This window comes from Antechinus flavipes, chromosome 3, assembly GCF_016432865.1.
Source record: "Antechinus flavipes isolate AdamAnt ecotype Samford, QLD, Australia chromosome 3, AdamAnt_v2, whole genome shotgun sequence".
NCBI lineage: Eukaryota > Metazoa > Chordata > Mammalia > Dasyuromorphia > Dasyuridae > Antechinus > Antechinus flavipes.
The window spans coordinates 46,459,710-46,482,434 of NC_067400.1; positions in this window are offsets into that span (position 1 = coordinate 46,459,710).

The window sequence follows — 22,725 nt, forward strand, 5'->3', positions numbered from 1 at the left end:
TTTTTTCCCAAGTCCCTAAAACATTTATAAAGGGCAATGTGGAAATTTCGCAGAACCTGTGCTAATTCCTTAAACTGGGAATAATGGGAACCAAATGTGCATACAGCTAAAATGCTTCTAAAATAGAAGCTCTTAATCTTTTGTTGTTGTTGTTATGGACCCCTTTGAAAGTCTGACAAAGCCCATTTATGGATCCCTTATCAGAATAATATTTTAAATGTAGAAAATAAAATGTACAAGATTATAAAGAAAATCAATCAAATTGGATTACATTACAACACAATGGAAATAAATTATATTGAAATCAAGATGTCTTTTCCTCTCATACACATTCACAGGCCCCCTGAAACCTATCTAACAACCTCTGTTCTAAAGAAAAGAATGTTTCAAGAATTAGAGATAGAACATAAATAAATCAAAGTCATGGATTCTGCAATCTGACTCTGCATGGAAGCTCAGTTTTGGGAGTAGAGGCTGGAGGTACAGGGTTAGGAGGTCATTATTATTTGGGAACCTCTTTTCAAATAACAGTTCAATTAATAAACATTTATTAAGCATAAATTCTACATTAGACACTGGTTTTAAGAAGCCAAAAATAAAACAGTCCTTGCCCTGGATGAAATTATATTCTGTAAAGCAAGATAGCATTTATACATTTAAATACATGGAAAATAAATACAAGTTTATTTGTAGTAGAGACATTTGTACCTGAGGGGCTCAGAAAAGACCTCATGGAAGCAATAGTAGGTACTTGAATTGATCTTGGTTTAAGGTTATGCTGAGCTGGTTATATAATAAAATTATTGTGATCTGCAAATGAAAGTTATAAAGATATTCATCAGAAATAATTATAGCCTAATTCAAGTAAATTTCCATTTTTTATCTCTCTCAATCTATGTTCCTACTTCCAAACCGCAATTACCTACATTTAGTGAAACCTATGGAAACTCCATAGGTTTATAACTCATCTACACCTTAAATTCATAGATTCCTGAACCCCTGAGAGTTAAGTGACTTCCCCTTAGTCATGTAGTTAATGTCTGAAAGACAGAATTTGAACTCCAATTTTGTCTTATTCCAAGGTTAGCCTTCTATCCACTATACCACACTACCTCTCAATGAAGCCTATGATTTATTTCCTTCTCTTGAAAAAAAACTCAGAATTGTCTCAATAACACTTCTATTCAGATGCCTTCCCTGACATTTTCCCTGGAAGTAATGATGGATTTTCTAAGGTTATGCCTTTGGAGCCAACATTCCACTGGGTCATATCCTATGGGAAAGACATCCAAAATGCATGTTCTCCAAAACCCAATCTAGCTGATTTCTAAAGCCTCATCATTAGTAGTCTATCTTCCAGATGATGAATTATGTCAACCACAACAACTCAAGAGAGGTGTCATGACCCTCAATAGGTAGGGATATGGATGAGCTGAAATATTAGCTGAAATAAGGACTTCATGAAATATGGACTTGATATTGATTACAGGCCTTATCTTATACAACTTATCTAACATCCCTGGACCTTAGTTTTCTTATCTACAAAATGAGAAAATTGGACTACATGTCCATTGGATTTCTCTTTCCAGATCTACCTCTATGATCAAATGAACCTATGAACTTAAATTTACCTTTACTAATAAACTATCTCTATTATACCTCTCCTGAATAATAGAGAACATGAAGATTGAACCTTATTATCTCTTTTTCCCCTATACAGAATGATGTTACTTACAGAATTGCTTTTCTACTCATTGAGTGCCATTGGGTTATCTCTTGGGGATTGAGGTTTTATTCATTTGACAATCTCACAAATTGACTTCAGTAATCATCTAACTTAACCCCTTAATTTTGCAATTAAGAAACTGGATCTTGGGAGGGTTAAGGATTTGACATGGTCATATACAAAGTAGGTACCTGGGTAGGAATTTCAATTCAATCCTTTTGATTGTAAATTCAGCATGCTTTCCATTGTATCATGTCTTCTCATCAGCATAATCATATACATATATATATATATATATATATATATATAAACATATGTTTCTCTCTCTCTATATGTGTATATATATATATACATATATATGTATAATGTCTAGAATTAACAAAACACATTTCAGAAGTCACCTCTTATATAAGATCTTTTCTGATTCACCTAGATGTTCATACTCACTCTTTTGTGAAGTTAGTGTGTGTATCTTTTTTTGTAACCAGAATTTCTTTTGTTTGATTAATTCATTATAGAAGTCTGTTTAAGTATTATATTATACAAGATAAACTTTTTCTTCTGAAAACTGCTTTAGCTTCATGCCATAAATTTTAGTATGTTGCCTGATTGCTTGCATTCTCCTTAATATAGTTATTATTTTTTATTATTTGTCTTTTGACTCATTCATATGTGAAGGTGTTCTTAATAAATATCTATTTAGTTTAGTATATTTTGCTTATTGATTTAATTTTATTATATTACTCAATAAACATCAAACCATTAATGACTATATTTCAGAGCTAACCATTCGACTATTTCCATATGCATCTAATTGTATTGCTCATTGATTTGCTCACATTTCTCTACTTTTATCAAAAGAAAATAATTAAAAACTTTATTCAACTTTTTAATATTTTTACATTTGTGTGATTGTGTGATTATGAGGCAGCTCAGTAGCATAGAAAACAGAATGCAGGCCTGTAATTCAAATTTAGACTCACTAGCCAAGAGTCAAACAGTCAGAAATTAGCTGAGATAAAATTTGTACTCAGATCTTCCTGACTCTACCTTGTTCTCTATAAAAATTTGTCACCAGCTGCTTCTAAGACAATATATCCACATTTATAATCCATTGTATGTCAAGGATCAAATCCATATTTTATTAGTTTTTATGAACCTACACATAAACAGAATTAATTAGGCTCTTTTCCTTCCTGATCCCCCTCCCCCTCCTGTGTTCTAAACTTTTAAAACTTGATCCATTTCTTGGAAGAAGACTAAAGTTGTAGAACTTTGAATGACCATCAAGTTGCAGAGGCTCCTGCAATAACAAAAGACATCAAATTGTATTTTTTCTTAGGAAATTTATATATCTAAGTAATTTCAGCTTTAGGAATATCATGCAAATGAAAACAGGAGGTAAAACTTTTGAGAAGCATTGACTTAAATAATGTCTTTGATGATGGATGTCTCCTGTTGGATAAACAGGAAGATTTAGGCAGTTCCCCTATAGATTTCACTTCTGTCCAGCTCACAGGTCTTGAAGCATCTGTCTATCTAAACTCCACATCTCAATGAACAATAGTTACCTATTTGTAATGTTGGAGAATTACATTATACTTGGTGAGTTTTCTCATGGCTCTATAGAAACACTGTTCCTACCAATATAAAAGATTTCTTCAAGAACAGAATACTGTATTTCCTGAATCTGAACTAAGTCAGTATTCATATTTCATTTTATTTATGTGAATAATTGATATGGACAATTAACTCTACTACATTCTCTAACTTTTGAGTCTTGTGATGAGAACAAATGTATGAAAATACTGTGAACTAAAAATGGCTTTATTATTTTTTAAGTGCAGTATTATTTAACTGATCCAAATTGTATATACTGATTGACTAGATCCTAATGAAAGCTAGTGCTGTTAGCTTAATTATGCTATTTTGAGACTGATTATTATTTGAATGTTCCCACACAGATATTAGGAAGGAAAAGGACCCTGGATCTAATAGAAAAATATTTCTTTTTTTTTTTTTGTTCAATGTCTAATCAAAGATAAGATCTCATAAAAACAAAATAAGAAGAACAAATAGGACCAGAAAATTACCATCAACCAGTCCTTTAGTTCCAGTTCTAGAGAAGATATCATGGAGTCGTGAGAAAATTAATGGATTTGGAGTCAGAATCTGGATTCGGAGTCTGTCCCTGATCCATAATACCTCTGTAATCTAGTGTAATTCTCAGCCTCTCTGTGAGATTCACTTGTGAACAGAAATGAAAGATGGCAGAGAGAAGCCAGAGAGTTGCTTGAGTTCTCCCCAGTTTCCCTCAGATACACCTCTAAATTAAGTTTACAAGTGGATCCTGAAGTGACAGAACCTACACAAATTAGGAGTGAAGCAATTTTCCAGCTTAAGATATCTTGGAAGGATTTCAGGAAAGGTCTGCTTCGCTTGGGTAAAAGGGCAGTCAGTGGCCCAGGGAAAACTCAGTGTGGGGAATGGAGTGGAAGGCTCTTAGCCACAGCACTATCAGCAGCAGAAGCCCTTCAGACCTGCCTCAGCAGGCAGGTGGCTTAACAAGCCAGCTATGAGACCTTCAACCCAAATACAGAAGGCAAATTGTGAGCCTCCAAACCCCAATACAACAGGCTGGACTAGGTCAGGCCAACCCAATGCAGTGGGAAAGCCAGCAGCATCTCCAAACTCAGTGAGAAGTCACTGTGCCTCTGCAAAAGAAGTCTGTGACAATCTCCCCTGTGCCCCAGGAGCAAAGTTCAACTTTTTAAAATGAGCAAAAAAAAAAAAAAAAAAAAAAAAAAAACGAAAAAAAGCCCTGTACATAGAAAACTAATATGATGACAGGGGAGATCAGAATACAAAACCAGAAAAGGACAACAATGGCAAATGTCCACATGTGAAGCCTCAGAGGATATGGGACTGTGTCTCAACCTCAAAAGACTCTTTTGAAAGAGCTCAAAAGGGATTTTAAAGTCAGGTAAGGGAAGTAGAAGAAAAACTGGGAAAAGAAATGAGAGCTAATCAGGAGAATTAAGAAAAAAAGGTAACAACTGAAAGCAAAGCAAAGAAATAGACTGAAGAAAACAATTTTCTTCAAAACAATTGGTGAGATGAAATATATATATACACATATTCTGAAGAAAATAATTCCTTAATCTACTAAACAAAACAACTCCTTTAAAAATAGAATTGGTCAAATGAAAAAGCAAGTAAAAAAAAACCTAATCAAAGAAAATAATTCATTAAAAATTATAACTGAAGAAATGGAAATTAATGACTCAATGAGACATCAAAAATCAAACAAAAAATTTTAAATAAAAAAATAGAAGGAAATGTAAAATACCTCATTGAAAAATAACTGTTCTGAAAAATAGATTCAGATAATTTAAGGATTATTTAATTATTTGAAAGCCATGATAAAAAAGAAAAGAGCCTGGACAACAACTTTCAAGACAGTATCAAGAAAAACTGCTCTGGGATCCTAGAACCAAAAGGCAAAAGAGTCATTGAAAGAATCCATGCATTACCTCCTGAACAAAATTCCAAAATGAACACTTGAAGAAATATTCTAGCTAAATTCCAGGATTATCAAATCAAAGAAAAAAAAATATTGCAAGCATCCAGAAAGAAAAAAATTCAAATCCAAGTTGCTACAGCATGATCAATACTTTCCACATTAAAGGATCAGAGAGCCTGGAATATAATATTTCCAAAGGCAAAGAAGCTGGATTACAACCAAGAATCAACTATTCAGCAAAATTAAGCACCATTTTCAGAGGAAAAGATGGATATTCAATGAAATAAGAAATTTTCAATCATTTCTGATGAAAAGACCAGAGTTTAACAGAAAATTGATCTTCAAATATAAGACTCAAGAGTAGCATAAAAAAGTAAACAAGAGAGAAAAATATTGTTATTTAAAGGTTAAATTGTTTACATCCCTACATGGGGAAATCCTTGTAACTTTTGAGAATCTTTGTTAAACAGAATGGAATGGGTATAAATTGACTTGGTTGTGATAATATTAAAAAAAAATTAAAGGGTGGGAAAAGAATTGTACTAGAAGAAGAAGAAAGGAGAGATAAAATGGGGCAAATTAATATCGTGAAGAGGCACAAGAGACCTATTACAGTAAATGGAAAGAAGGAAGTGGATGAGAACTGTTTGACCTCCAGTCTTATTGGATTTGACTCAAATACAGAATAACATACATCCCTTGTTGCTTACAGAAATTTATCTTACTCTATAGAGAAGTAAGCAGGGAAAGGAGAAAGAAGAGGAAAGAGGGATAATAGAAGGGAGGGTAAAAGCAGAAAAGGACAAGCTAAGGAAAGAGGAGCTAAGGGGCAGCTAGATGACACAGTGGATATAGAACACCAGCCATTATACACGGCAACAGCATTATATGAAAATCAATTCTGATGGACATGGCCTCTTTTCAACAGCAAGGTGAATTCAGGACAATTTTCCAATGGTCTTGTGATAGAGAGAGCCATCTGCACCCAGAGAGAGGTCTGTAGGACTGAGTGAGGATCACAACATAGTATGTTCACTCTTTTTCCTGTTGTTTGCTTGTGTTTTGTTTTTATCTCATTTTTCCCTTTTTTGATCTTTCTTGTGCAGCATGATAATTGTGGAGATATGTATAGAAGAATTGAACATGTTTAACATATATTGGATTACTTGTTGTCTAGGGGAGAGAGTAGGGGGAAGAAAGGGGAAAAAACCGGAACACAAGGTTTTGGAGGGGTAAATGTTGAAAATTATGTATGTATATGTTTTGAAAATAAAGAGCTTTGATAAAAAAAAACAAAATTTTCTTCCTCTCCTGACTTTACCCTGCCTCCTCAAGACAGCAAATAAATTGATATAGATTAAACACGTGCAATTCTTCAAAAAGAATTTCCATATTCTTCATGCTGCATACATACACACACAAATCAGATCAAAAGGGAAAATAAAACATGAGAAAAACCAACAACAAGCAAATAAATGACAACAAAAGTGAAAATACTATCCTTTGATCCAAATTCAATCTCCATAGTTCTCTCTTTAGATGTGGATGCCACTTTCCATCCCAATTCTATTTGGAATTGCCTTGAATCACCTCAAAGTTTAAAAGGGCTGAGTGAAGAAATCACTCAGAACCTATTATTTTTGAAGGATCCATGGTTTCAAAATTCTCATAAACAAACTGGCATCTTCCATAGAAGATTGTCTGAAATGAGTGTCAAGAATAAACTAAACACCGTAAGGAGAGATTCTTCAAAAGTTTTAAAAAGAATCATCACTTTTTTTTCCATCAAGAAAAATACATACCTAAGAGGAAAATCTTGAGGACTCTTCCAAAAGGATTTCCAGGAACTAAGTTTTTGTTTTTTTGCCATATGTGCATTCTAGGTTGGACCTCACTTTCCTTTGAACTTTGTATTCTTTCAGGAGTATATATCAGACTTCTGGGGAAATGGTTTTCAACATTTGCTTTTACTTCACTGCTTTAGTAAAAGAACCATTTCTAAAAGTCAACTAGTTCTAATTAATATCAATTGATAACCACAAAGTACATTAGTAGAAGTGCATAAACTACAGCACTATAAAGACATTCCAACTTTTCAGAGCCCCTAGAATCTTGAAAGGAGAAGCTATAACTCCCTTCTGGAGACACAATATATCAGTGAAGGAAGGGAAATGTGTTAACTCCAGATTAACTCCAGATTATCCTATGAAGGATATAGGATTATAGATTGAGGAGCTGCAAGGACTCTTTTTATCATTAAATCTAATCCTCTCATTTATAAATTTGGAAACTAAATCATAGAGAAATTAAATGACTTTCCTAGTGACTACACAATTAGTAAGTATAGAAGGCAGGATGCACAGTCACATCTTCCAAATTCCCTCTTTATTGATTGTCTAATCTTTTTCATTTTGAAAAAGTATACTAGGCCTCCTGTGAATCCAGACCTATGAAGAGATCATTCACATATTTTTATAATCAACACTATTTCTCTTATCACTCTGATGAGCAATATCTGAGAAGTCCATATTCTGCCCACATTTCTTCTTGTATGAAGGAGTATGTATACTTAGTAATTACTTTCATTCCAGCCTAAATGCTCTTGATTTTACTCCTTAATTTTATGCCATAGAGAAAAGACATGAGAAAAGACAAGAAGTGTCAGAGGCAAGACCTGAACTCAAGTCTTCTTGGCTTGTTTGTAGAAGAAGGCACCATATATGCCGATATGTACATATATGGTGACTTCATATATATATATATATATATGTTGTGTGTGTGTGTATATATATATATATATATACACATATATATATATATATATATGTTGTGTATATATGTATATGTGTGTATATGTGTGTATTTATATACAAATATACATTTATTTTATAGTAAATTCATCCTTTCCAGATAATATTTCAATAAAAACTTTTCAATAAAGGGCAGTAAGTTCAAAGAACAAATCATAGGAACAATCAATAATTTCATTAAAGAAAATTATAAGACAGCATGTCAAAACTTATGAATGCAAAGAAATAATTAGGGTAAATTTTATATCTCTAAACTCTTTTATCAATAAAATAGAGAAAGAAAAAATCAATGAATTGGTACTGCAACTTAAAAAAAAAAATTAATCCATAGTTAAATGACAGATTATGAAAACCGAAGAGATTAATTCAGTTGAAAGTAAAGAAAAATTTGAGATAACAAATAAAACTAGAAGCTAATTTTATAAAAAAGATAATCATTGATAATTTAGTTATAATAAAGAAAGAAGAAAAACAAATTACCAGTGTCAAAAATAAAAAGGGAGTATTCACCTCTAAAGAAAAGGAAATTAAAGCAATTCTTAGGAACTATTTTGCCCAACTTTATGCTAATAAATCTGACACTTTAGCAAAATTGATGAATATTTACCAAAAATGTGTACTTCCCAGTAGTACAGAAGAGGAAACAGAATCCTTAAATAACTCCATTTTAGAAAAAGTAATTGAACTAGCTATCAGTGAACTAGCTAAGCAAAAACCACAACAAAACAAAATAAAACAGAATAGAACTTGTGGATTCACAAGTGCATTCTACCAACATTTAAAAGATGATTAATTCCAATATTATATAATGCTAAGAATTCTCTGCTTGTTGTTTCCTTCTCAATATTCTTCTTTTTGCTTTCTACTATGTATTTCTTAAATGTTTCATTGATATTCTTTTATTTCTTTTTTGGGGCACAATTCTTATTACTGTTCTGCAATTATCTCCCACCAAATAAGTCTCCACTTTGTAAGGAGTCTAGTCCAGCAAAACAAATTTATATGTTGGAGATGTCTTAAAATGTATTTTTCATGCTATTCTTGTTTCATTTTTACAGAGAGGAAAACTAAAGTACAAAGACATAAAAATAGGATTCAAACTTATATTTTTCTTCTAATTCTTAGACAAGAATTATGCATCAGGAATCCTAACATCTTTTTAAAAGTTGAGCCATTCCAGAAACTGGAAACTGAGTGGATGCCCATCAATTGGAGAATGGCTGAATAAATTGTGGTGTGTGAATGTTATGGAATATTATTGTTCTGTAAGAAATGACCAGCAGGATGATTTCAGAAAGACCTGGAGAGAGTTATATGAACTGATGCTGAGTGAAATCATCAGGACCAGGAGATCGTTATTTACTTCAACAACAACACTATATGATGATCAATTCTGATGGACATGGTTCTCTTCAATAATGAGATGAAACAAATCAGTTCCAATAGAGCAGTAATGAATTGAATCAGCTATACCCAGCGAAAGAACTCTGAGAGATGACTATAAACCACTACATAAAATTCCCAATCTCTCTATTTTTTGTCTGCCTGCATTTTTGATTTCCTTCACAGGCTAATTGTACACTATTTCAAAGTCTGAATCTTTTTGTACAGCAAAATAACTGTATGGAATGTGTATATATATTGTATTTAACTTTTACTTTAACATATATAACATGTATTGGTCAACCTGCCATCTGAGAGAAGGGGAGGAGGGAAGGAGGGGAAAAATTGGAACAAAAGGTTTTGCAATTGTCAATGCTAAAAAATTACCCATGCATACATCTTGTAAATAAAAAGCTATAATAATAATAAAATAAAATAAAATAAAGAAAAATCAAAAAAAAAAGTTGAGCCATGTAGAATGTTAACCTATCCTAATGAATTTTAAAAATGTATTCATAAAATCAGAGTTCAACAGGATTCTGGAAACTATTGAGTCTACTCTATCACTTATAGATGTAGAGAGATGTAGAGAAACTAGGTAACGTATATTGGTTAATAAAAATAGTAAATATCTATGATGATATTTAAATCCATGTTCTTCTGACTCAAAAGCCAGTATTCTATCCACTACTTTTTGCTGCCAAATAATATAATCATTAAGACCTATTACAAAACAATAATTCAACCTGGAGTAGTTTTGGTCTCTAATACCTATGTATATGACAAATATGCACATCTGTGATAGATTGACAAATATTACTTCTCATATCTATTACTAGAAAACACAAATTTCAATGACTTAATTTCCTAAGCCTAATGAAGCTCATCAATTTGCACCAATATCTTCCCAAGTTAATATGTTAAATCTAATTGATTTGATTTTTTTAAAGGGGACAGATTTATTCTTGATTGAATTAATCTTGAAAAGGAATATGTATTGTTATGGAAATATTATATTTATAATATGCATATGTATTTTTTCTATTTCAATTTATTTATTGGCTTTAGATTTCAGCATTTAATATTAATGAGCCAAAAAGTCTTTGATGGGCTACTTCCTGATTCTTGTGGAAATAAACAGTTTTCTTTTCTTTTGGAAAATACTAATATCTCTCACAGGATATTTGTCACAGGATCATTTTTACATTTTATGAAGATGAGAATTAGACATATGGGCTAGGAGCTTTCCATATGTGTGTGCATGTGTGCATGTGTGCATGTATGTGTGTATAGATATAGTTATATATGCATTTGTGTAGATGGGTATGTGTATACCTATATATTCACATATATGGCTTTTTTAAAAGAATCTACATTTTTAAAAAATGTTTTAAATATTTTACATATTTTTAAATCAAATTTTGAAGAATAAAATGAGGCTAGACAGCAGAGTAAATAAAAAAGATGGGTTACAATATACTATGGTAGCTATAAATTTTTGTGACATGATAGTTTTATAAGCTTATTTTAATTTAGAAAGGTATGATGATAGTGTTCCTTTATCTGAATATTTTTCTAAGCTATGCTAGATGTCTAAATGCTGGCACCTGTCTTCCTTTGTTTTATTTCCCTTCTTTTCCATTCTCCTTTCTCTTCTTCCTGATATTTCCTTTTTATAGTTGGTGCCTCCAAAACTTGATCATTTCCACCCACTAACAAAAATCTGAAACAATACAAGACAAAGTACTCTGCTAGAAAGTTCTCTTAGGTGACATTGACTCATTAATGTTTGTTTTTTGAACCCAGTAATTCAACCTGACTAAATATTCTGTATCTAATTCATATCTCTCCAAATTCTCCACAAGAATGTGTATATATATTCATAAAATACAGACATACATACATAATTGATTTTTTTTTCAAAATACAACTTGGTTAAAGAATTTTCTCATCTTTCTCTTTAATTATCACAACACTTATCTTTCCTCTTCACTTTAACAATTTTCTTTCATATCTCAGAATTTAATTTCTGAGAATTTTCCATTCCTACTGGCCTTTCTCTGAAAAATATTAGGTCCATGGATTCTAACCCTATTCTTTCTTTCATGATTAGCTGACTTGTCCCTGAAGGTATCTATGTATATATATCATTTTTCCTTGGAGCAAAAAAAAAGCTATTTTCCCCTGGGGCAGTCCAGATCCTGGTTGACAAAAAAAATAATAAGTTAATTAAAAAGACTTCAAAAGATAATATAACTTAGAAATTTTATGTCCTTTCTTTCCTTTTCTATATGACACTTTTCTACCCTCCAACCTCTTAGTAGACATTAGTGTCTCCTCTGCCTTTTCACCTATTTTTGTTCTTTGTTTCCTCCTTGAAACACTTTTTAAAGGAATACTCCATTCTTCCTGATAGCCTAGAAAGTAGATATTTTTTTCCTACAACTCTTACTTTCTTCTCTTGGACAGAAAGTGCCTTTCATTTTTTTTCCATTCCCAAGCATTAATTGGTACTACTAGAAACACAAATATAACATACATCTGCAGGTAACTGCAAAATTATTTTTGTCCCCAATACTTGCTTGAAAAGAGGTCTTACATTTCATATCTTTTTGGTAGTTCTCTTGGCTAACCCTTTTTTTTTTTTTTGCTGAGATAACCTGACTATTTGTCATGACAGCTTGCTGGTATAAGGACATGGTTGTGGGATATCATATGTGAGAATTAATTGTTATAAGATTGCCTTCTCAGTTTTTTTAGCTTATTAGAAAGCAAGCTCTGCTCAACTACCTTTAATTAGCACTTAGGACACTCATAACAAATCCTAACACAACCTTCTCCAACAGCAAAGATTCACTTAGGTAATCCAATATAGAACAACCTAAATTCTTTCTTTTTCCTCTGGTCTTAAAATAGCTATGAAGAAGTGCAGTCCCCTTGGTTCTCTGTCCTTAACTTACCAAGAATGAAGAGAGCATTTTAAAATTTTAAAATACTTATTTAAAAAATAAATAAAAAGAAATTCAGGCTGAAGCTCATAGTATCAAAACAATTGTCTAATAAAACTGCCTATATTATTTTACCTTCCTATTGATTTCAAATTATTTCACTTCTTGTGCTACTAGACTTTCTGTTCCCTTTCCTTAAAATGAAGTAGAGCAATCAGGGCTTAATTTATTTAGTGCTTGTACATTATGTACACTAGTGCATAAAACAAAAATCTAATCATCCAGTTAGATCATCTTGTCACTGATCTGCATTCTGCAAATATCTACCTACATTTCTCTGGTTACCATGGTCTCCACAAAGCATCCTAGAATGTCCAAATTTCAATTACTTTCTAATTTAGAAGTTCTTTAAGTTTATGGGTTTCCTTCTGACTACAACAAGCCAGTATCTTCTTTGAATAATGAAATTTGAAAGCTTTTATTCAGAAGACATGAAGACAGTTAAAATTATAATTGGAGACATCCTGCTATAAATGTTTGCCTTGATTTTTTTCAGTTCTGCCATGTAAAAGCAATCATTTGAAAAAAAAATAGTCAATAAACCACAGTAGCGAGGTCAACAGTCTTAGTATTAAAATCAATTTACAGGATGTTTGCTTAATGGGTGCATAAATTCAGAGGCAGAAAGTATAAACAGAATAGCTGATTTCTTGGATACACTCCAATATAATTATAGCTTATTCACCCTAGTGACTATTTGCGTATGTGTAGCTTAAAGCTATTTGCCTGTCCCCAGCAACAGTAATAGTATTTTTGTACATGCCTACTGAAATACAACATTCTACAAACCTAGAGAGGACACTAATCAGCTAAAAGAAAGGGCAAGGTTAAATTATATATACTACTTAACAGAGATTATGACTTGTTCATAGAAACACCTAGCTTTTCAAATAGAAATCCCCTTTGCTGTGTCTGAACTTGGAACTGAAATATCCCTAAAATATGTCTCACCAAATAGTATATTTTAATAGGTAATTATATTTTTAAATGATCATCATTCACATTTATCTAAAGCATCTCTTATGTGAGTAAAACATTTATGTAGCTATGAATGGCAATTGTTATCATATACAATGATTTGTATATAGTAAATAGGAGTTAGCTAGCAAGTTTTTTATTAAGACAATATAAAACATCATATAATGTAATATTTTAATTGTCTTCAAAATATAAATATTCTCTTAAAGGAGATATTGATGGTCATTAGGGGATAGCAGATTTATGTTTTGAAATAACTAAGCTCAGATACTAAGATGCTAATGAAAAAATCATTCCCTAGATAGATGCCCTGGACAAATGTACAGCTTGCTGAACAGACTTGAAATGAAAACTGTTATTGCCTGTCTTTCACACAAATCTGTGCATATGTTAGGTCATTGGTGGATTTTTATTATTCTTTTGTTTTCACTGTCAGTCAGGGATCTTATTTTCAAAATGATTTCCATTCTATTTCATATCACTGCTATTTTCTCCATGTGGCTAAGAATAAAACGCAACTTTATGGGTAGAAAATCAAGTGTTTTTCATCTATAGCCTTAAGGCTGGCCAACTGTCAATACCTTAATCCCCTAATCTTTTTCTGTTACCAGGTGTTTCATGCTGGGCAAACACTCAAGGATCATTTTAGGGAACACTGAGGCACATACTGTAGGATATGAGATTAAATGAGATTAAACAGCTCTCAAAGTGTTCACTTATTTTCAATCCACTTCAATTCATGAAGATTTATTATAAACCTACTCTGTGCTTAGGATGTGAAGGATTCCAATACAAAAAAAAAAATAAATAACAGGAGTCCCTTCCTTCATGGAGCTTATGATCTGCAAGTTTACATAATATCACATGACAACTGTTCAAAGACAGTTTTTGTGTATGATCTCTGACCAGATGAAGAGAAGTAAAAATTCTGTCAGAGAAGAGAAAAGTGAATGAATGCATCAAATTATATAGTTTATAATTCTGGATATATAACATTTAAAAATCATCTTTAAAGAGTCAGCCTTCCAATTTAATCTGCATAAAGTACTTGGAAAAAAATAGTGGTTAAAGAGAACTACAATCAGGAAAATCAGGGTTTAAATTTGTCCAATATGCTGGCTGTAAGACACTGGGCAAGTCACTTCTTAAATTATATATTGTAAAACAGTTGTTGATTTGAGTTAATAGAGAGCTTTTCCATATGGAAAATTCCAAACATTAATGAAATCACAAATCTAGGGGGAAAATAAAGCTGCTGCACGAAATCCTTCCTATAAACTTAGTAAATTGCTGCATGTTTCAATGCTTGATCCTCAATAGTTAAAATAGTTTTTCAATTGGGAAACCTTGGGGGGTTATTTCCCCCAAAAGATACCTACTGCAGTAGAAGCCTGAGTATTACACAAAAGAGATATTTGGTTTCTTCATTTGACTTAATCCTGGGTTTGCAGAAGCTATCAAAAATAACAAATTTATGTCAGTTAAAATTACTTAAGAATTTTGGGCTTAGGGTCGGGCAATGTAATGGGATTGGCCTGTTTTTGCTGGAAGATCCTGTCAGTGCACAGATTGGATGTCCCTTCCTTCAGTCTTCTGACGGAATTATTACAGGTCTCATAGCAAGTAGCAAGAAATCATGTGAGTCCTAATATTAGGGACACAATAAACTGCCACTCACAAACATTTAACTAAAATACATAAATATCTGTTGTCAGAGTGACAAAAAGAAATTCCTTTATTTCTCAGAAATACTTCCATATTGCAGCAAAGAAAGTCTTCATTCCTCTACAGCAAAGGTTTCAAAAACCCCAAAAAGACTTTCTCCTGGGGTTTGAACCAGTTTAAAATGTACTTATGAAATATATAACAAAATTAAATCAAAATATAATAAAACAGATAATATGATTATCTAGTTTTATGGGTTAAGATGCAATCCACAAGGATCTTTCTGTATGGTTTAGTGACCTTATTTCTATTTCTATTTGACACCACTATCCTGAAGAATCTCACCTTGGCAATACAATCTTTAGAAAAAGATTTAATTTAGAAATTTTATCTTTTCCTCCCTGTATTCTTCTTTAAAAAAAAAAATGGTGATGTCTGGCAATTAAAAAGCTGAAGCCAGACCCAGCAGTTTATTTGTTTTTGTTTTTTTTTTCCTTTTAGAATGAGATGTACCTACTTCCATCCACACCTGCAGCATGGGCATCCAATTTAGGAGTTTAGTCCCCTGACTTTATAATTCACATGAATGAGATACACCTGAATATTGAACACAGAGTGAACACAATTGAAAAGTGAGATCAGAGTCAAAACCATGGAAAATTGTCACCTATGCACAAAATAAGCTTTCTTTTTCTTTTGAGATATGGCAAAGAAAAGCCAAAAGATAAGGAAGGTGCTCTTACTTTTGTTCTCATCACATAGCTGAATAGAAGGCAAGAGCCATGAGAGGAACACCACAATAACCAAAGCACCAATAACCAAGAGGAATATTTCCCATCCTCTACCTATGTCAGTGTCTTGGGTCAAGGACCCATTCACGATCTGCTCATTACATTTCTGGGTGGTGTATTTACTTACAATATATGAAATCTTCCATGATTTTTGATTTTATATTTGGTTGGGTAGAAGATGAATATTTCTGCATAGATAAAAATAATTTGATCCTTTGAGTTTTATTTGTTCACTTCATTGACTGAGTGGTACCTGAAAGCTATTTAGAAAATAGCCTGACCTCCATAGTAAAACTGATTTGGGAATACTGGGGGAAATTACTATCCCGTTTGGTAAAATCATGGCAAATCATTACTTTTTCTGACATTTATTGGAACAATAATTATTCTGAAGGGTGTTTCATTTCTACTATCCCTCACCCAAACCCTAAACATTACCTGAAGGAAGGCAGAGAATTTACCAACTTTCAAGGGAATATTACAAGTGCTCAGTAATAGGATGGATGATCAACAGACTAAATTAACAAAAGTATTATTAGAATTAGAATTAGGATTTTGCATTCCAGGTCAATTATTTCACTATTTCCTCTAAAATTTTGCTTTGCCCCAGAATATTCATTGAACTATAGCAGGTGGTGATATGCTCAGGGATTTCACAATTTTTTATGGCATGATAATCTACACTTCCCAAAGTTATCTGTCCATTTTTAAAGAGCTCAGACAGGGGTCATTTGTTGTATCTTTTATCTTGTAATTATTCATCAGGATTTGTCAAGAGAGTGATAGACATCAAGGAATCTTGAGATTTTTTTTTCATTTTTATTTTTCCTATTATTTCTTTATAAAATTAGTCAGCTATTTAGTCTTTCAAGAAAAGCAATATACCCTGATGCAATATCTAATTTGTTTAGAAGATTTATTGTGAAGATCAAATGAAATTGTGTAACAAGGTACTTTGTAAAATCTTTAAGAGCCACATAAAGACCATTCTTAATCTTAAACTTATTCTTAAGTTTAATCAATCAACAAGCAGATATTAATTGTCAAGCAATTGGAGGGACCTTCAGAGGAGGGGCAAGTTCTGCTTCTGATATATACTGACTGCATGACCCTGCATAAGTTACTTAACATCAAAGCAGGCAGCAATCTTCATTGATAAGGGGAAGTTCCCTATATCCAAAAAAATCATATATATGGTATTTTTTAAATGTTCCAAGAACTGTGTTAGACACTGGAGATGGGAGTGCTGCCCTCAAAGTGCTTACATTCTAATGCACAAAGAAGGCTGTACTTAGAATAAAGATAGGTTTGGGTGTGACATTCAATAGCTAGAGGACAACAATCAATTATTTTATCCTCTGGGCTGGTTTCTCTACCAGTAAAATAAACAGAGTATAATATATAGGCAGTTCCTATGTTTGAGTATATTAAAAAAAAAAGTTTATGTGTGTGTACATGTATACACATTATGTGTGTATATGTGTGTGTACACTTTGTAAAGTTTGAAATTTTCTAAAAGTGATAATGATAGTGATGATGACACTTATGAAGACGATGATAATAATAATCATTGATCTCTGAGTTGATCTCTGAGGAGATGGAGGAGGGAAGTAATGGTTGGCTTACCAAAGTTAATCATTACATTTTCATTGAGAGCTTTCACACCACAGAAATCAGCAAATGCTTTAGTTCAGGGCTTAATTTATTGTTTTATTGACTGTCTAGATTTTTAAAAAGTGATTGAAAAATGCAGATTAAATTTTAAAGTATACTCAGGTTTTTTTAAAATATCTTTTTATTTTCAAAATATACACAAAGGTAGTTTTCAACATTGCAAATCCTTGTGTTCCAATTTTTCTCCCTCCCTCTCCCCTAAACAGCAAGTAATTCAATATATATTAAACATGTGCAATTCTTCAAAATATATTTCCACAATTATCATGCTGCATAAGGAAAATCAGATCAAAATGGGAAAAAATGAGAAAGAAAACAAAAAGCAAGGAAACAACAACAAAAAGGTGAAAATACTATGTTGTGATCTACATTCAGTCCCTATGGTCCTCTTTCTGGATGCAGATGGCTCTCTCCATCACAAATTTATTGGAATTGGCCTGAATCAGTTCATTATTGAAAAGAGTCACATCCATCAGAATTAATCATCATATAATCTTGTTGCTGTGTATAATGTTCTCTTGGTCCTATTAACTTTACTTATCATTAGTTCATGTAAGTCTCTCCAGGCCTCTCTGAAATCATCCTGCTGATCATTTTTATAGAACAATAATATTCCATAACATTCACATACCATAATTTATTCAGCCATTCCCCAAATGATAAGCATCTATTTAGTATCTAGTTATATGGATTTTTTTTTGCTTTGGTCTGTTTTTTTTTTCCAGATCAGCTGTTAAATATTTATATTATTTATTTTATATATGTTTATATTTATATATGTTTATTACATATATAAATATAAAATATATATTTATATATATAATATAAATTAAATGTTTATCAGCATACTGCTGGAACCTCAAACATAGTATCAATGAAGAAAAAAATGTAGCTAAAAGAATGTATGACTGGGGAAGAAGAAGAATGCTATCAAGAGCTACAGATAATTGGTGAGTACTTTGTGTATTACATTGGTATCCAAGAAATTTTGAGAAAGGAAAGTCCATCCATACTAAATGAACCTTTTGTGGACCACTGAATGGATCATGGAAAATGTTACTTGAGAATGAAATTTTGATGTTCTGTGACTTGAAATGTTGAAGGGAGTATTCAAAACTATGGGAACAAAAATCCATCAACATCTTAATGTTTCAAAAATTCAAAATAGAAAAAAGTTATGAAAATATAGCTGAGTTAGACAATTATGCAAAAGACAGTGCATTTTCCCCTCTCTTAATGTTTTCCATACCATCAGACTAAAAGAACACAAATACAATCCAGCATAGAATATATTTTACCCATAAACACAGATTTCCTTCCACAAAGGGAAGAGAAATATAAGACAGACAGGACTTCATTTCTGGCAGATGGCAGATACACTGCCTAATTTCCTTTCATCCTGGACTGCTGTTGTTTTAGAATCTAGACATTCAATTTTTTTTCCTATTTATTTAAGGGATGTAAATGATAATAAGAATCATTATTATTATCATAACATTGGCTAATAAAAATAATAACAGCATTTATATAATATTTAGATACACGTAAAGGATTTTCTTGTTTGATCTTCATAAAAAATCTGTGAGCTAAGTTCCATTCTTTCCTACATTTTATACATAAAGAAATTAAGTCTGAGAGAAATTAACTTGTCCAGCATCACAGCAATTAATTATCTGAGAAAAGATTCAAACTCAGATTGTTCTTACCTCAAACCTATCTTTCTATATATTACACACTTGTATGATTTTTGTAGTTGTTCTACTGTCCAAACTCATAAACAAATATTAATTTTAAATGAAAGAGAATAAAACAGAAAATGAGAAAACAACAAAAAAAACAACAAAAAGTCCATGTGATAACCATAAAGTATTGCTATTCACTAAGGAAAAGGATTTAAGATGTAAAAAGTGTGCTTGAAGATTTCTAATAATTTACCTTATGATTTTGACAGAGTTTCATAAAAAATTATATTTGCAATATTTGGAAGACCTATCCTAGTGGACAATGTGTGACTGGAGAACAGAATCATAAATCCACATATTAGTGTATAGGGGCAGCCTCACAAATACAAGGGAACTGTTTCTTTGTTCTATTTACCAGTTGTATGGAGTAGCTGGGTTCCTACTAAGGAAAAGTGGAGAGAAAAACTTTTCTAACAAAAATTTCCAAGGGAATTTTTGGGGGGTTTTGTTTTGAGAGGAAGGTTGGAATAAAATTAGTCAATTTGGAAAATCTAGGACAGATATAGAAAAGAGGACAATTAAATGAATACCCATTTGTGATTGGCTTAAGGCAAATATTCTTACCCAAATGATTCCAAGGATAGATTTCCAGGAGTTTATATACTTGATTAAGAGATGTACAGATGATAGATAGATAATTAGATAGATACGGAGATGAATAAGTAAATCATTGAATGAACATAAATTGTTAAATTAGATAGATAACATAGATGAATAAATAAATGAATGAATGTATATTAATGAATAAATTAGGTAGACAGACAGACAGACATTGCCACTAAGCCATAGACATGGAGATTGACACATCTTTCTATGCACAGCTTCCATTTGCCTATATACAACTGAAAATAAACACAATACAGTGTTGTTATATTGCAACCTTTTTTCTTTGACCTCTGCAGCATTCTTTTCTGTGCTTTTTTGACCTTCAGGAGATGTTCCTTCCTTGAGCACCCACTGCCTTTTTGCTTTTAAAATTTCTCACTCGTTAAAATGGGAAAAGCTCTTAGAACAGTCATTTACGCTGCCTGATTACATTTGACTGTGCTTGACTTTCAATCAAAGACTTGCCTCAAACAGTCACTGGCATTTTCAGCTTTTTATCTCTAATCATGGAACATCAAGCATTTTCCCGTTAAAGGAATTCTAGGTACCAAGAAGCAGGTGAAGAGATGTGTAGAAGGGAGGGGCATTGTCGGACCCCTAAAGTAATCATGCTGCATTTACTTGTAACGCCAGGCTTGGAAAGTAAATTTGATTTCATCCTTTTAGGGATCAAAAAGGATGATCCTCAGTCTCTCCCACTCCAAATGTGGGAAACAACCTGGGGAGTGAACTGACTATAGCTATTGGTGAGATTAAAGAATTTATCCCATTATTACTGGTTATTTTCTAGGTTTTGAAATGACGTCTTCCCATTTTAGCCAAAATTTGTCTTTTTCAAAAAAGCTTCCCTATATCATGTGGTAGAATAGAAAAATGCATTGAATTAGCAAACAGGGGACCTCTTTTTTTAACTACCTGTCTGACAATAGTAAAATCATTTTACTTTTTAAGTACTAAATTTCCTCATTTTTACCAGATTGGGGGATGGGGATGGGTAGATTAAGCTTTTGAAATCCGCTTTAAGTTTTAGGTGTGTAATTTTTGACTTACCTAATAGTTATAAACAGAATCTCTCTCTTCCCAACTTCTAATTACTTCATTCCTTCTGCCTGAATTTTTCAAGATACATATATGCTGTTCATCAAAATATTTTTTTAAAATTTCAGTGTTAGATTTAATGCTATTTCAATTTCATAAACCCTCCTCCATTATGAAAAACTTGAAATTTATCTTTATATTAACAGCATTATTTCCACTTTTGGTTGTGAAGTTTCTAAAATCTAAGTGTATTATTAAAATGAATTCCCTTCATTAGTATAAGTATCACTGTTTTTTTTTTCAGTTAACAAGAAGTTATTTTCTTTCTTTCCTACAACCTCCCATTAAAAAAAATTCCTGTAACAAATATTCATAATCAAGCAAAACAAATTATTGTTTTGTCAATGTCAAAAATATAGGTTTCATTTTGCACCTTGACTCCATCAGATCAGTCTTTGGAAATTATGGTTGCTCATTTCACTGATCAAAATTCTTGTTTTTTTCAAAGTTCTTTTTTCTTTCTTTCTTTCTTTTTTTTTTTTACAATACTGTTGTCGAATAAATTGTTCTCCTAGTTTTACTACTTTAGTCTGATCAGTTCATAAAAATCTTCCCTAATTTCTCAAAATCCATCTTTTCAATCATTACTTATGGCATAATAATCATGGTTATTGTTGTGTATTTCATCATTACATATCATAATTTGTTCACCCCTTCTCCAAATTATAGGTATCACCTTAGTTTCCAATTCTTTGTCACTACCAAAAGGGCTAAAATAAATTGTTGTTTTCAAACGGGAAATTTCCATTTCTTTTTCCCTATTTAGCATATATAGAAGACCCACTAGAAGACCTAAATATATTCATTTTGTATTTTATATAGTATGATGTACTATTTCTGACTTTTCTGTGCTTAAGAATACTAGATTTTAATCATTTCCAAGTATTTGCATTTTTGTACTTTAACCAAGTTTAAAATGTTTTTGTGCATATTTCTAAAAGAAGACATAGAAAATAATAATTCTTGGTATTTTAACTCTTATAATAATATTTCTATTTTTATTTGGACCTTAGTTATAATCCAATTAATGCAAATAGTGAGTCCTGTAAAGTGATTACATGTGTTCAAATTTATGCTATACTCAAAGTTGTAATTACATAAACTATGGTCATTGGTTCCAATCCAATGAAAACACGCTATAAGATTTTTAATAATATGAACACTTTACAGGGCTTCTCATTTATACTAATCTGGACCAAGCTATTAATTTCTTTTCTTCAGTATAGAAATTCTAGATTTCACAAAACAGATTATCAGTTTAACATCACAGAGATACAAAAGATATCAAAGATTTTCTCTGCAATTTAGAATCTTAGAAAATTGTCTAAGCTACTCTGAGAGGTCTGGTGGCTTACTAAGTGTTATACAACCAATGGGTTTTGGGAGTTAGGACCAAATCCAAAATGTTTCATATTCTAAAGGTAGCCCTCTGAAGTGCTATGCAATCTCACAGTAATATTTCCACTTCAAGTAAATGGGCTCTTTCCTATAATTTGATTTTCCACATTGATATAAAAACATATAAAATAATAAACAACCTGAGGGTTTGGAACTCTCAAACCAGTATTTCAATTTTTCCTCTCTTTGAAAGAGAAGCTCCTAGAAAATGTCATATATATTTCTTGTCTATGCTTTCTTTCCTCTCATTCAAGTGGTAGTGATTTCTAACAATCAGGAGTCTGACAGCATTGCTCACCCAGAAATGTTCTTACCATCATTAG